General features: G+C 41.9%; 1 long non-coding RNA gene across 1 annotated transcript; it reads left to right on the forward strand.

Annotated features, from left to right (window-relative positions):
* Positions 1–12,592: 12,592 nt before the first annotated feature.
* On the forward strand, positions 12,593–15,582 carry LOC113357997. The gene is made up of 2 exons (XR_003364093.1): positions 12,593–12,847; positions 14,080–15,582. It is a non-coding gene; the product is annotated as an uncharacterized LOC113357997 (long non-coding RNA).
* Positions 15,583–16,768: the final 1,186 nt, after the last annotated feature.

The raw sequence follows: 16,768 nt of genomic DNA on the forward strand, positions 1-16,768 counted from the left end.
TCCAATGGGAACGTTGAATCCACCTATCAGTTCATGATATGGGAGTGAAGTGTTAAATGGAGGATCGAAAGAAACTCCTGCAGTTGGATATTCATACACTATTATGCGGTTCTCAGTCACTGGAGCGACTTCCACAACCAAAGCAATAATTCCTTCGGTATTCTCCGTTGCTGTCTCGGTTTCTTCTATCACTGAGGAAACAACCATATGGGTTTCTATAACATCAGTAGTGACCTTCTCACGACCTTGAAGCGCAGGGATGGTTGTCTCTTCATCAATAACTCCAGAATGGTTAGAGTTATCATCTTTGGCTCCAGTATCCTCAACTTCGGTATTTAGCACCTAATACGAAGATTACATGAGGTTAGAGTCACGAATCCAAAGGAGATTATGAAACACAGTATACCAGCAAGGCAACATCATCAAGTTTCATCATAATACATTCAAGGCACGAGCAAATAACATAAAAGTCATGAAAACATGTTTTACGATGAGTCCGTCTGAAGAAACTGAACTCTGATCTGTACTAAGAGACGAACTGGTAGCAATCTACAAGGAATTTGAGGATGAGTCATATACCATTCTCTTCGTATGGATTTCCTCTACAAGATGTCAAAATTTCATGACAATCCGATGAACGAGAAAGTAGATGTGGCCAAAATATCAAGTAATGCGCAATCTGAAAAAGTCCTGGAAGTCTCCTGGAAGTTTACTATTTCGCCTTTTTCAGGCCCTGAACGTGCTCAAAACTTAAAAATCTTATACGTTAAAGCTTGGAAATATTCCGGGATTGAATTTGCACATGCATATCATCAAAATCCGATTCCGGACGAAGATTCTACGGCATTTTTACTAAAAAAACTGGGTTCCGGATTTTCTGACGACGAAATTTGACTACGGTTTCATATACGCACATGGATTCACATTCATTCATTCAAAAAATCAGCACTTCTATGCTTCCATGAAGAAGGTACAGAGTATATGCTTACTTGAGTGATATCCAAAGCATTCAAGAAGTTGGGATTGTCCGTGTCAACGATGGGAGGATCATTACTTCCATTCAGCTCCAAATCCTTAGCACTGCCTGTGTCTCTATTCTCAAGAGACGGTCGAGTGGCAGCACTTTACATCTCCATAACTACATCCTTCTGGATATACTCTCAAACAATTAGCATTTCATCAATAAAGTATCATAATCGAACATGTGAAGAGATACTTACAGCTTCTCCTTCATCGCTCAAGTCAGGAATTGCTTTCTCAAAGGCGGAGAACCGAAGACCGTCAATACTTGATGGAGAAAAATCCTGCAACGGAATAATAATATCGGTTTCAAGATCCTAATAATATGGGCGATAAAGAGGAGGAAAATATTGGAAACTTACCAAAGCACCAACTGGGGACTTTACGGTATTAGGCAACAGCTTATAACCTTTATGCCTGCCTTCTCCGTCATGAATAACTGCCTCGGTCTCTGAGAAATCTACACCGATTCGAGGTCGTATATTACGACTGTCCTGTGGTGAAATCCAGTAATATAGTCAGAATACAGCTCTTATAATTTCGTGAAGATTATATGAAGAAACATACCTAAGAGCATCCTGGAGACGACTTTCGTTTATCACCAAAAAGATACTTCAATCTTGGTCGACTGGAAATCATATCATTCGAAGGAAGATCCTTGAATGGAGGTCTGGGAAATCTTACAAAGCCACGCAAACGCCCGAGTTGCTGATCCCAGAATTCTACATAACCTGGGGTTACATAGGCGAATATATCAGAACCAGGAAACCAGTAGCTACTCCCTTCCACGTGAGTATGATCCAAATGAGTCCTGAGTTGCTCAACTGATGGCTTCCTTCTCCGTATAGTTGGAACACACTGATCCATACCCATTTGTCGAGCTGCTCTATCAATATTATACTCCTCCACTAAAATCTCTCCAAACGTGGATGATGGCAGATAACCAGGGGTGCAACTCAACATGAAAGATATTTCGTCATCACTCAGATACACACCAGACGTCAAACTCGTGCTCTCTCCAGTATTGAAAGTCACCGGCTGCGAAACATAATCATGGACTGACACCCACGGTCGAAAATTGAACTCAGATTCTTCATCTAACATATCAATGAAGCGTATTTTAGAACGAGGTTGCTTTGTGGACCAACGCATGATCCTAGCATTATCTTTCTCAAGGAAAGTATGGAGTGCATCAGTATTCGGTCCTTGTAGAACATTACGTGTTGTCATAACACTCAATCTTCATGGAGCCGTTCGACACACTGGAGTCTATAATCAAGGAGTCCAGGTTGTAATACAAGGAGCCTAAGAATAGACTACCTATCGGAAGTTGCTCACCTTGAGCCATCTTAATAGCAAAGGGAATCACAAAAGGCTTCAACAAGTTTCCACTGTCTTCAAAAACGTCTCTGCACAACCATAAACATAAGAAAGCAGCAATGGGTAACATACCGTCGATGGGTTTATCAGAAACCTCGTCTTTGGGCCACCAGTGTGTCAACCAGGAAGCATAGCATCCTTTACTACCAGCCTTATTCGCTTTCTCCATTTGCAGCTGTCAAGACATGAGAAATGGCGGTCTCCTCATCTGAAAGATCCCCAGGAAGATTGCCCGTGATTGGGAGATGCATCAGAGCCGCCACGTCCTCCAAGGTAATGGTAAACTCTCCCCATCTACATATAAAAGTGTGAGTGGGAATGCACCAGCGAGCAAACAGAGCCACAATACCACTTGCGTCATGATAAATGAACAACTCTCCAGAAGCTTGAATAGCTCTCGTCACCTGTTCATGTTCGAGCATAGTCCTCACATGAGTAAAACCCAACATATGCCTCGCCCAGCCGGCAAATTTCTCCAAAGGTCGTCGAGAAAGCTTAAACTCTATGATTGATGAGGTGAATATCCCTCGTTCAAGAAAAAATTGAATCACTGTCTTAGGAGTCACCAATTTCTTTTGAGTAACAGTTCTGGGATTTATCAAAAGACGATACACTGGGGATTTCAAATTTTGCTCAGCTCCTTGAATATCTTTTTCAAAGAATGCATCTTCTATGTTCGGGACATTCTTAATCCCAGGAGTTTCGTTTTCGTCTCCCCCAACGGAAGTTTCATCCATGCATGTCTCATCTCTGGAGATACCATCATCAACGCACATCTCTTCCCTCGAGGCATCGTCAGCTTGGGAATTGGTCATCTTTGCTGAGTAGCTGAAAAGGTTCACACTACATTCTACTTCAGTATGCCGTCCAGATATAAATCAAGGAAATACAAGAAAAATGGTAACTCTGAACTCTTACCTCTTTACAATTTTACTAATGGTAGTAGTTATGCCGTAAGAGTTAGCACCTCAAAATCGTCCGCCTCTTCGAAAACTGCAAAAACGAACGAAACTTTATTCAATTTCCAAGACTGTTTTTCATGAAATCGCGAACACAATTTTCATAATGTGAAAATTCACACAACTGACCTATGAAGTTTATAACAATAAAATATTTCATTATAAATATATTGTCTATCTTCGAAGGTTCCTCAAAACACACGTTTTGATTTATTTTTTTCAAAAACAACAATTAATGCAACTTGCATATATAAATTCTCAAGGATTTTTATCTAATGAAAACAAATTCATGCAAATAAAATATACCATCATATTTTGCAAAATATATGTCACGGCTTCATATAAAAAAAACTATTTTTCCTTCGTATCGTCGTTATTTGTCTTTAAAACGAAGGATTATTTCAAAAATATTGTGAAAGCTCACATCTCATACATATGATAAAGTTTTATATTTACATGAAATGTCATAAGCAAAATTTTATCACTGGACACAAGTTCATCATATGAATTTTCCTTCGAATCGTCGTAATTTGTCTTTAAAACGAAGGATTATTTCGATTTCGTGAAAATTTACTCCTTTTATGATAAAACCGTGGAACAAATGAAATATCATACTATCACTGTACCTAGGTTCGTATACTAAAAAAAATCTCTCCTAAACCAGGGATTATAGTTAGTTTTCAAAACTAACGATCGAACGAACATACGTTTTCAAAAACGAGGATTTTTTCATAAAACTCACACTAATATACACACATGTATATAACTTCATCACGATCAAAACATGAACAACTCATTAAATCTGGAAAAAAAAAAAAAAAAAAAACCTGGGCGAGTTAGCCGGCGGCAACGGTGGCGGCGGTCGGACGGCGGCGAAGCTCCGGCAATTTTTTTCCTCCACTCGCTGCTGACGTGAAGGTGATGGAGAGTGATGAAGGTGATGGCCGTGTGTGTGAAGGAGAAATTAAAAAAAAAAGGAATAATTCCTTTTATACCAAATTTTATTTCCCAAACCTAATTTCACAAGGATTTCCTTATTGGGCCTGGCCCGCGGATCCTAACCGACCACGGACTCGTCGTCCAAACCAGCGGTTCAACATCAATTTATGCTCATCAAACAACGGTCCAATCATGACATTGAATCCTTCATCAAGTCGTGGTTTGCTCATGCTCTTTAAATCCGGTAACGTCTCAACTTACGACTAAGTTCAATTACTGGTATTATTATTTATGGCCGGAAAATCACCATTTAATGCTGACTGAGGAACACCTCTTTCCTCAGTAAGCAGGGGACTTAATGTAGATGGTGGATTTTCAACAAGGGATAAAATCGTGAACTCATAATTATACGAAGCTCTGATCCAGCAATCAGACGTGAGTATTGAGACACGGGTCTCTCATCGAATTCTCAACGGAGAGTACTTTCTCTCAGAGTACATGTAGATATGTAGTCTCACAACTGGACAACGGCATATCTCATGAACACTGAACACTTTCAGTGATTATTTCTATATAGTATCACGAGATGGACGGCTCCTAGACAGCTTGCTCTGCTAGTATAGAGCGATAACGTCTTCAGCAACAAACAACGAGTTTACCCTGACTATATAAAGGATATGACTTACCAACAAGCTCATATCAGGATAATTAATTCTCCTAGACAGCTTGCTCTGCTAGTATAGAGCCACAAAGTTAATTATTCCTAATTAAGATTAATTCTGCTGTGATATTCACTATTGAATTCCCAGAATAATCTATTATTGCTCCTATTCCACGGTCGAATCCACGACTGGTCCCATGGAATGGCAATAACAATTTCTCCTATTCCATGGTCGAATCCACGACTGGTCCCATGGAATGGCAATAAAAAATTGTTCTGATTCTATGATCGAATCCACGGCTTGATCTCATAGAATAACCATAACTATATTATCTCATTATTCCGATTTCATGATTGAATCCACAACTGGTCTCATAAATGGTAATGGATAAAACTTAATTACTCCGATCCTATGGTCGAATCTGCAATCCCATGAAATGGTAATGCTCACTTTATTAATCTGAATTCGTAGTCGAATCCTCAGCTGATCCTATGAATTAATAATAAACATCTTATTGCTCAGTTTTGTGAATTATTCTCCACTGAATTCCACGATTAGTAATAAATAATCAACAATCGGGCGTCTGAGCTACCTCTAAGTAAGCCCCGATTTATATGGTGAAAGTGTATTCAACGACAATGCACTAACAGTCATCGCACGAACGAGTAGTTCAAAATACAACGAAACGATGAACCTATGCAAAATAGGAAGAAAATAATAAATAATTAAAAATATTGACCAGAGTGCTGGGAGCACGGACACACGACCAACCGACCGTTTCGTGGTCAATCCCACGCCAGTTTTATATTTTTTTAATGCAATTTTATTATTTTCCATGATTTGATGAAAATTCTCTCGTTTTATCAAATCTCCTTCGTCTCGAGGAAACTCCTCGACTTCATGGTGTTTTCATAAACCCATGAAAATAATATAAAATTAAGCAAAAATAATGTGGGGCGTGACCATTGGCCAACCGGCCATGCCTTGGTCCTAGCCGGCCCCGCACCTTATGGTTCCTTATTATTTTATTATTATTATTATTATTTCTCTGATTTGATGAAAAAACTCCTTGATTTCATGGTATTTTGCAAAAATTAGGAAATAAATAATATAAAATTATGAAAAACTTGTGGGACCGGGCCCTAGCCGGCCGGCCATGCCTCCCACGGCCCCAAACGCCCTTGTTTTTATTATTTTAATATTTTTGGATCCTTGAACTCACGAAATTCCTTCACTTCAGGAAAACTCCCTAAATTCATCAAAACTCTTTAAATCCATGATATTTTTCATAAAATCATTAAAATATTATAAAATTAGGGAAAAGCCACCACGGGACCGCGGTCGACCCATGCCTCCTTATTCCTTATTTTATAATTATTTTCCATCATCTCATGGTGTTTTCCTCAGTTTCGTCGAAACCCTAATTTTGGCATATTTTCTCGAATGGATGCTCAATTGCATGCCAGAAAATATCAGAATTCTCAGGACCGAGACACGGATGCCTTGGGGACACGAGCACGTTATCTTGACCGACCAAGATTGGCTCTTTGGCTTACGAAAGCCGGTCCCATCAAGTTTCACGGTTTTGACCTAATTTGCACAATTGCACGTATTAGGTCCAAGACTCTTCCAAACACTTTGGATTTTCATGAAATGATCATCGGGCGGTCATGTGACTACCCAGGGCCGGTTTCATGACCCCATGTTCGGTCCTCACTCCGTAATAATTAATTATTTCTTCTCACCTAAGGCTCATATGAGCATTTTCGAATAAATGATTAAACCATCATTTAATCATTCTTTCACCAACAAATCGTCAACTCTTCTGGAGTTCTTTGTATTTGCTCACCTGAGCATATGGACACTACATGGTTGATCCACGGTCCCATGTAGTCGCTCCCTCCTTCGTCCCATGGTTAAAATTCTGACGAACCATGAATTAATCATCAATTGATCAAATTAGGGTTTCTGAATCCAAGGATCATCATTCCAGATTCCAACCTTAATAATTTTATGGCGACCTCATGGTCATTAATTTTATTAATTATGATCGGTTCAACGACCAGTATTCTAATTAATATTTTTGGTACGCTACTAATAATCCATCAGATGAGCAACACATGCTCAGACGATCAAATATTCAACAATTCATCACATGAGAAACACTTGCTCAGATGATAAATTTGCTCAAACCAAGGAATATTGGTTCAACAATCAATATTCAACGATCCATCGAATAAGAAATACTTGCTCGCTTCATCGTAAGAACTATACCTCTGTCTCATGACATGTTCAACTCATAAGTTTCAGAACATCATGTTCAACTCAGCAACTACATGGACTCATCGTCCCATCAAACCACGAAGTCATCAATTGACTAACATACCACGAGACGTCAATCAGGTCACTTTGGGGGATATCACTTAGGGTTTTGGTCTGGAGGTCTACGACACGTGTGTTCAAACACACGATGGAATGTGAGCAAGTCGTGCAATTAGTTGAAGGAATTCACGAGGTAGTTGGTGGAAAATCGACCAAGTCTCCACACTTTGAGCAACTGGTTTCAAACACGATCTCCACTTCCCCACTCCTTGATTCCATCAACTGTCACACTTCATGGGATCATGGTGTCTAAAATTCCAGCAACATAAATAAGTCTCTGAATCATGATTGAATCATCAGCATCAACAGTATCATCAATCTCACGTCTCATCGACAACACGAGATCATCAACTCATCAATTGAGAAACTACTCTCAATTGAGCAATTTCAATCATTTAGAGCTTATCATATTCAGAATTCATACACCCACAATCTTTGATTACCATTGATTCCACACATTCCCAGCTTCCCTCTTACAGATCAACCTATCCTCTCTTGTGACCAAATTTACTCTGCAATGGTCATTGTCTTGATTTAGGCCGGAGTACCACAGATTGATCTCTCGAATCTAAAGCACCCCTTTTGCAGCGGTGCATCTGTGTGAGGTTTAACATTTTGTTCGGTTCGAGGAGTCTCATACGTACGGTCGTCTCCTCAATTCCTTAAAAACCAGCAAATCGTTTTTCCCCATCTACACCTTGGCGCGGTTTGGCGTGGCCTAAACTAGAGTTTTGGGGCCAAAGGTTACCATGCGTTGTATGGCGACCTTGGACGGCTAGGATTTGCATCTAGGATTGAAGGGTGGCCGTTGATCGTCACACGCCTTCGTTTTGGTAGCCGCATAGGGAAGGCCGACATGGTAGGGCCAAGGAAAATGGCGTGAACGGCTTGGCATAGTGGGTCCAAGGTTTTGGACGGCTTGGCATGGTGGGGCCAAGACAGAATGGTGTGAATGGCTTGGAATAGTGGGGCAAAGTCAAAATGGTGCGGACGGCTTGGCATAGTGGGGCCAAGGGTTTGGACGGCTTGGCATGGTGGGCCCAAGACAGAATGGTGAGAACGTCTTGGCATAGTGGGGCAAAGGCAGAATGGTGCGGACGGCTTGGCATAGTGGGGCCAAGGCATAATGGTGCGGACGGCTTGGCATAGTGGGGCAAGGGTTTGGACGGCTTGGCATGGTAGGGCCAAGGCAAGGTGCGGTTGTCTTGGCATGATGGGGCCAAGGGTTTGGCATGCCATTGGCGCATGGTGCGGCCAGCATGGCTAGGGTCAAGGGTTTGGCATGCCATTGGCGCATGGTGAGGCCAGCATGGATAGGGCCAAGGGTTTGGCATGCCATTGGCGCATGGTGCGGCCAACATGGCTGGGGCCAAGGGTTTGGCATGCCATTGGCGCATGATGCGGACAGCATGGCTGGGGCCAAGGGTTTGGCATTCCACTGGCGCATGGTGCGGCCAGCATGGCTAGGGCCAAGGGTTTGGCATGCCATTGGTGCATGGTGCGGCCAGCATGGCTAGGGCCAAGGGTTTGGCATGCCTTGGCGCGGTAAACGTGGTTGGCATGGTTTGCCATTGGCACAGTGGTGCGGCTGGCATGGTTGGCATTCCTTGGCGGAAGATGTGGCTGGCATGGTTTGCCATTGACACAGTGGTAAGACTGGCATGGTTGGCATGCCTTGGCGCGGTGATGTGGTTGACATGGTTTTCCATTGGCACAGTGGTGCGGCTGGCATGCCTTGGCGCGAATATGTGGCTGGCATGGTTTTCCATTGGCACTGTGGTGCGGCTGTCATGGTTGGCATGCCTTGGCGCAAAGACGTGGCTGGCATGGTTTGCCATTGGCACTGTGGTGCGACTGGCATGGTTGGCGTGCCTTGGCCCGAAGATGTGGATGTCATGGTTTGCCATTGGCACAGTGCTGCGGCTAGCAAGGTTGGCGTGCCATGGCGCGAAGATGTGGCTGGCATGGTTTTCCATTGGCATAGTGGTGCGGATGGCATGGTTGGCATGCCTTGGAGCGAAGATGTGGCTGGCATGGTTTTCCACTGGCACAGTGGTGCGGATGGCATGGTTGGCATGCCTTGGCGCGAAGATGTGGCTGGCATGGTTTGCCACTGGCACAGTGGTGTGGCTGGCATGGTTGGCATGCCTTGGCGTGGTGATGTGGTTGACATGGTTTTCCATTGGCACAGTGGTGCGGCTGGCATGGTTGGCATGCCTTGGCACGAAGATGTGGCTGACGTGGTTTGCCATTGGTACAGTGGTGCGGCTGGCATGGTTGGCATGCCTTGGCACGGTGATGTGGCTTGCATGGTTTGCCATTGGCACAGTGGTGCGGCTGGCATGGTTGGCATGCCTTGGCGTGAAGATGTGGCTGGTATGGTTTGCCATTGGCACAGTGGTGCGGCTGGCATGGTTGGCATGCCTTGGCGCGAAGATGTGGCTGCATGGTTTTCCATTGGCACAGTGGTGCGGCTGGCATGGTTGACGTGCCTTGGCGTGAAGATGTGGCTGGCATGGTTTTCCATTGGCACAGTGGTGCGGCTGGCATGGTTGGCATGCCTTGGCGCGAAGATGTGGCTGACATGGTTTGCCATAGGCACAGTGGTGCGACTGGCATGGTTGGCATGCCTTGGCGCGAAGATGTGGCTGGCATGGTTTTCCATTGGCACAGTGGTGCGGCTGGCATGGTTGGCATGCCTTGGCGTGGTAGCATGAGAATTAAGGTTTGGCATGGATGATGTTAGTTAATGTTAAAGGTTTTGCTGTGGAACATGACCCATGCAAAAAAAAGGTACCCCGGTAATTCTTACGCAGGTGTTGATTGATTCAATAAATGTGTTAATGGTCATAGTGACGTCATGTCGGATGTACAGTTTTATGATTTTAACTCTAAGCTAAAAATCACCATCAACAATAGGTAAGATATAAAACGTAATCACGAAGCTCTTCATCTCATTCTTTGTGATTTCACAATAAATTCTTCTACTAACAAATAGTTAAATTATTGTGAGGTGATTGATATTTCTAGGTTGTTCTTCGGGAATTAAGACCGGATTGTCAATTGGTTCATGTTCACCTTGATTTATCAAAAGACAGAACAAAAACTTCGTAGGTATTTCTGGGGGAGAAGATTTATCTATCAGAATAGACTTTTCTGTTAGAGACAGATTTGTTTATAGGGTCTTCGACTTTGGGTCGTAGCAACTCTTAGTTGTGGGTGAGATCAGCTAAGTGAATCAAGTGCGTAGAGTCTTGCTGGGATTCAGAGGCATCAGGAACGCGACTGTACCTTAATCGGTGTGAGACTTGGTTAGGGCTCAACTACATTCCAGTCCGAAATTAACTTGTAGTAGGATAGTGTCTGTAGTGGCTTAATACAGTGTGGTGTTCAAAAATGGACTAGGTCTCGAGGTTTTTCTCCATTTTCGGTTTCCTCGTTAATAAAACTTCTGGTGTCTGTGTTATTTCTTTTCCGCATTATATTTTCTATATAATTAAAATATCACAGGTTGTGCATAGTTCAATCAATTGGTAAATCCAACCTTTGTTTGTTGATTGAAATTGATTGACACTTGAACATTGGTTTTTGATACCGTTCAAGTTATTTCTCATATCAATCGGGCTCACAGATTTCTATCTGTTTGATAATAGATTGTGTTGATAAATTGAGATATAACTCTTGGACATATTTCCTTGATTGGGTTTGACTGTGTAGTTGATTCTCTTGGAATTATATTGGAGTTAGTCCATAAATATTGTCGAACGAAATATTTGGTGTGGTTGTTTGACCCCCGATTTTTCAAGAAGGACTGCTAACGAAAATGCAACTCCCTACACTAAAACCCCAAACAATTTTTTGGTTAGTTTTGTCGATGATGGGTACCTCTCCGATCCATATAAAGGTCGATCACAAACTGGTTATGTGTTCACCATTGGAAACACAATAATATTTTGGAGATCGACCAAGCAGACTCTTGTGGCTACCTCCACGGACCACTCTGAGATTATTGCCTTACACGAGGAGTTTCGTGAGTGTGTATGGTTAAGGTCTATTATTATACACATTCGAGGGACATGTGGTATCAATTTTACCACTAATGAGCCAACTTGCATTTGTGAGGATAATGCAGCTTGTATAGAACAGATGAAGCAATGTTACATTAAGGGTGATAATTCAAAGCATATACCACCAAAGTTCTTTTACAATGAGCAACAACAGTCTCTTCGAAAAATTCAAGTCAGTCAAGTAAAATCTGATGAGAATGCGGTAGACCTATTTACTAACTCATTAATCAACTTTTGAAAAGCATATCAAAAGTGTCGGACTAAGAAAATTTTCTGAACTCCCTTGAATGCAACCAGGGGAAGATGTCGAAATCAACGGGGAGTATCTAATGATATGATGTCGACATCAGGGGGTGTGTCTGTTGAACACTTTTTCCCGTCACCGAGTTTATTTTGTCCCAATGGGTTTTGTTACTCGCTAAGGTTTTAACAACACCGGGGCTATGAATTCATGGTTGAGATTATCTTTTTCCCACAGGGTTTTTATATTTTAGGATTTTGTGAAGAGAAATGGCCAGCTTTATGAAGCAACTTTACTATGACTCAACACGTTGTATTCTTTTCCCTTCATCAAGCTTTTGTCCCATCGAGTTTTCCTTGTCAAGGTTTTAATGAGTGATAGGTGTCTAAAACACCTTAATATTTATCTATTGTTTATGCTTTCTTTGCTATGTTTTCTTGCAAATTACGTATCTTATGTTTGTTTTTGAGTGTTTAGGTATTTTGGAGCCATTTGGAATAAAAGAAGAAGAAACGTCGTTTAAAAGGTGTAAATGGTGTTTGAGGAGAAATTATTTCTCATTATTTGTTTTTATTTCTTCATCTCTGTCTGAAAAGCATGTCGGCTTTAGTGATGCGAATTTTGTCTGAAAAGTACGACAACTTTAGTGATGAAGAGACATTGAAGAGAAGAAGTGAATTTGAGAAATAATAGACGGATGTTGTAGGTGGAAGAGTTCGAAGAAGAGAAAAAGCGGCATTTCTCACGTGCAGATGCTATTGGAAGCACAATGGATCAAAAGGAGTTGTCATTCTTTGGTGGCACGTATCAACACTTAGGGTGCCTAGAGTCATCTGGGTACCCCCTTAGCCAATTCATCTGAGTGGTTGTATCATGTCAGCTTCTCTTACCCTAAAATTCAGAGAAGAGTTTATCTTCTCATTATTTCCCACTCTACCTGAAACCGAGAGAAAATGGTTGCGTCGTATTTCAGAGAGATCGAGAAATTGGAGTTGTGGAAGATGAGATCGAGATGCTGTTTGATGTTGGCTAAAGAATCAATCGAGAAGAAACTGCTATCGTTGCTGTAATCGAAGGTCTTAGAAGATTCAGTTAGGGTTCATGTATTTGCAAAGCTGAACATCTGTGCGGGGTTGAGTTGAAGTCAAGATCGATGGGGTTTTAGGTTTGATTCATCTGCTAATGAATTTTAAGCAGGTGGTGATTCAAGATTTTAGACTAGGGTTTTGAATTGAGAAGAAGATGTAGGATCTGGTGATGAAATACAAGGAATTGATGGTGGAATTAAGGTGGGATTTGGTCGAATTTACATCTGGTTCTGTTGGATTAAATGGGTTCCAGTGGATTTTGAAGTTCAGGCAAACAAGGTAATCACCAAGAAGAACTGGTGATATTGAGCTGAAGCTTCTGTTGAAACTCAGATGGAGTTGTTGGCAGCAGAGAATGATGCAGTAGAGAAGATGGTAATGAATGATGGGTTTTGGTGCTTGACTGATATAGAAGATCCAGAACATGGCAGTGGTGGTTGTAATGGATGTGGAAATGGGTAATTGCAGGTTATGCTAGCCATGGCTGGTACTATTGCTTTGAGATTATAGAGCTGAAATGCTTAGTATTTGAATTGAACTTGCAGCTGATGGCTAAGCGAAGATAATCAAGGGTTGTTGTTGTTTTTGGTGGAATTTATGGGTTTGTTGTGTTGGTAGTATGTAATGCAAGCTGAAGTGCAGCTGCTGTATTATGCATGTTGAGGTTATTGCAGTTCCAAGATTTTGAAGCTGAGATGTTGTGCTGGTCAGGGAAGATTGAGCTGCTGCTGTAGTTTTGAGATGCAGTTTGAATGGAGAAGAACAAGAGGAAAATGTACTCGATTTGTTGGTGCTGATGGATTGAGAGGCTATAGTATTTTGCAGAATTAAGCTGAGAATGGGACTGGTACATATGAGCCTAGATGTATGTTAGGTCATGGTACTGAGACTGGTAGAAGTGGTGAATTGTAGATGCAGTGGGATTAGCTATTTGCAATTGCAGGTGGGTGGTTATGAAGCCAACTGCATGTGGTGAAGCTAAGAAGGTCTAAGGAGCTGTATCAGCTAGCTGTTGTTGGTACCTGGCTTAACAGTGCAGAAATGAAACTGAAGTACAAAGAATGGTATGCAATTATAGCTCAAATGGAGGCACTGCAATAAACCAGTGATGCTGTCTAGATGAATGTTAGGGAAGGTACTTGAGCTACAATGGAAGCAGCTAGGAGGACTGTTTGTGGTCAACTACAGGTGAATAAGATGCCGGTGTATAGAGCTGTGAATGGGCTAAGAAGCTATGTGCTTCAGATGGTGTTGATGTTGTTGGTTTTCAGGAGCTGAAGCTGATGTAATGCAGTGATGGGGGTTTTAGGTTTGATTCATCTGCTAATGAAGCTTAAGCAGGTGGTGATTCAAGATTTTAGACTAGGGTTTTGAATTGAGAAGAAGATGTAGGATCTGGTGATGAAATACAAGGAATTGATGGTGGAATTAAGGTGGGATTTGGTCGAATTTACATCTGGTTCTGTTGGATTAAATGGGTTCCAATGGATTTTGAAGTTCAGGCAAACAAGGTAATCACCAAGAAGAACTGGTGATGTTGAGCTGAAGCTTCTGTTGAAACTCAGATGGAGTTGTTGGCAGCAGAGAATGATGCAGTAGAGAAGATGGTGGTGAATGATGGGTTTTGGTGCTTGACTGATATAGAAGATCCAGAACATGGCAGTGGTGGTTGTAATGGATGTTGAAATGGGTGATTGCAGGTTATGCTAGCCATGGATGGTACTATTGCTTTGAGATTATGGAGCTGAAATGCTTAGTATTTGAATTGAAATTGCAGCTGATGGCTAAGCGAAGATAATCAAGGGTTGTTGTTGTTTTTGGAGGAATTTATGGGTTTGTTGTGTTGGTGGTATGTAATGCAAGTTGAAGTGCAGCTGTTGTATTATGTATGTTGAGGTTATTGCAGTTCCAAGATTTTGAAGCTGAGATGTTGTGCTGGTCAGGGAAGATTGAGCTGCTGCTGTAGTTTTGAGATGCAGTTTGAATGGAGAAGAACAAGAGGAAAATGTACTCGATTTGTTGGTGCTGATGGATTGAGGCTATAGTATTTTGCAGAATTGAGCTGAGAATGGGACTGGTACATATGAGCCTAGATGTATGTTAGGTCATGGTACTGAGACTGGTAGAAGTGGTGAATTGTAGATGCAGTGGGATTAGCTATTTGCAATTGCAGGTGGGTGGTTATGAAGCCAACTGCAGGTGGTGTATCTAAGAAGGTCTAAGGAGCTGTATCAGCTAGCTGTTGTTGGTACCTGGCTTAACAGTGAAGAAATGAAACTGAAGTACAAAGAATGGTGTGCAATTACAGCTCAAATGGAGGCACTGCAATGAACCAATGATGCTGTCTAGATGAATGTTAGGGCAGGTACTTGAGCTACAATGGAAGCAGCAAGGAGGACTGTTTGTGGTCAACTACAGGTGAATAAGATGCAGATGTATAGAGCTGTGAATGGGTTAAGAAGCTATGTGCTTCAGATGGTGTTGATGTTGTTGGTTTCAGGAGCTGAAGCTGATGTAATGCAGTGATGGGGGTTTTAGGTTTGATTCATATGCTAATGAAGCTTAAGCAGGTGGTGATTCAAGATTTTAGACTAGGGTTTTGAATTGAGAAGAATATGTAGGATCTGGTGATGAAATACAAGGAATTGATGGTGGAATTAAGGTGGGATTTGGTCGAATTTACATCTGGTTCTGATGGATTAAATGGGTTCCAGTGGATTTTGAAGTTTAGGCAAACAAGGTAATCACCAAGAAGAACTGGTGATGTTGAGCTGAAGCTTCTGTTGAAACTCAGATGGAGTTGTTGGCAGCAGAGAATGATGCAGTAGAGAAGATTGTGGTGAATGATGGGTTTTGGAGCTTGACTGATATAGAAGATCCAGAACATGGCAGTGGTGGTTGTAATGGATGTTGAAATGGGTGATTGCAGGTTATGCTAGCCATGGATGGTACTATTGCTTTGAGATTATGGAGCTGAAAGGCTTAGTATTTGAATTGAAATTGCAGCTGATGGCTAAGCGAAGATAATCAAGGGTTGTTGTTGGTTTTGGAGGAATTTATGGGTTTGTTGTGTTGGTGGTATGTAATGCAAGATGAAGTGCAGCTGTTGTATTATGTATGTTGAGGTTATTGCAGTTCCAAGATTGTGAAGCTGAGATGTTGTGCTGGTCAGGGAAGATTGAGCTGCTGCTGTAGTCTTGAGATGCAGTTTGAATGGAGAAGAACAAGAGGAAAATGTACTCGATTTGTTGGTGCTGATGGATTGAGGCTATAGTATTTTGCAGAATTGAGCTGAGAATGGGACTGCTACATACGAGCCTAGATGTATGTTAGGTCATGGTACTGAGACTGGTAGAAGTGGTGAATTGTAGATGCAGTGGGGGTTAGCTATTTGCAATTGCAGGTGGGTGGTTATGAAGCCAACTGCAGGTAGTGAAGCTAATAAGGTCTAAGGAGCTGTATCAGCTAGCTGTTGTTGGTACCTGTCTTAACAGTGTAGAAATGAAACTGAAGTACAGAGAATGGTGTGCAATTACAACTCAAATGGTGGCACTGGAATGAACCAGTGATGCTGTCTAGATGAATGTTAGGGCAGGTACTTGAGCTACAATGGAAGCAGCTAGGAGGACTGTTGGTGGTCAACTACAGGTGAACAAGATGCCGGTTTATGGAGCTGTGAATGGGTTAAGAAGCTATGTGCTTCAGATGGTGTTGATGGTGTTGGTTTTCAGGAGCTGAAGCTGATGTAATGCAGTTGCAGTTATGAAGTTGCAGGCAGTGGTTTTCATGATGGCTGTGTTGCAGAAGCACTACGTGATGACGAAAACTGTTGCAACTGCAGTTCAAGTTGGTGTTGGTACTTGGCTCTTAGCTAAGATTTGTTGGAATTGTGGATGAAATTATAGTTGTTGCTGCTGATGTCTTGAAGTGATGCAGAACGTATGAAGTAATTACAAGGATCGGACTGAAGTGGTCTTGATAGAGGCAGATGGCTTAATGGTTGTTGTTGTTGTTGCAATATGGACTGGAT

The sequence above is a fragment of the Papaver somniferum genome, chromosome 3 (assembly GCF_003573695.1).
Source record: "Papaver somniferum cultivar HN1 chromosome 3, ASM357369v1, whole genome shotgun sequence".
Lineage (NCBI taxonomy): Eukaryota > Viridiplantae > Streptophyta > Magnoliopsida > Ranunculales > Papaveraceae > Papaver > Papaver somniferum.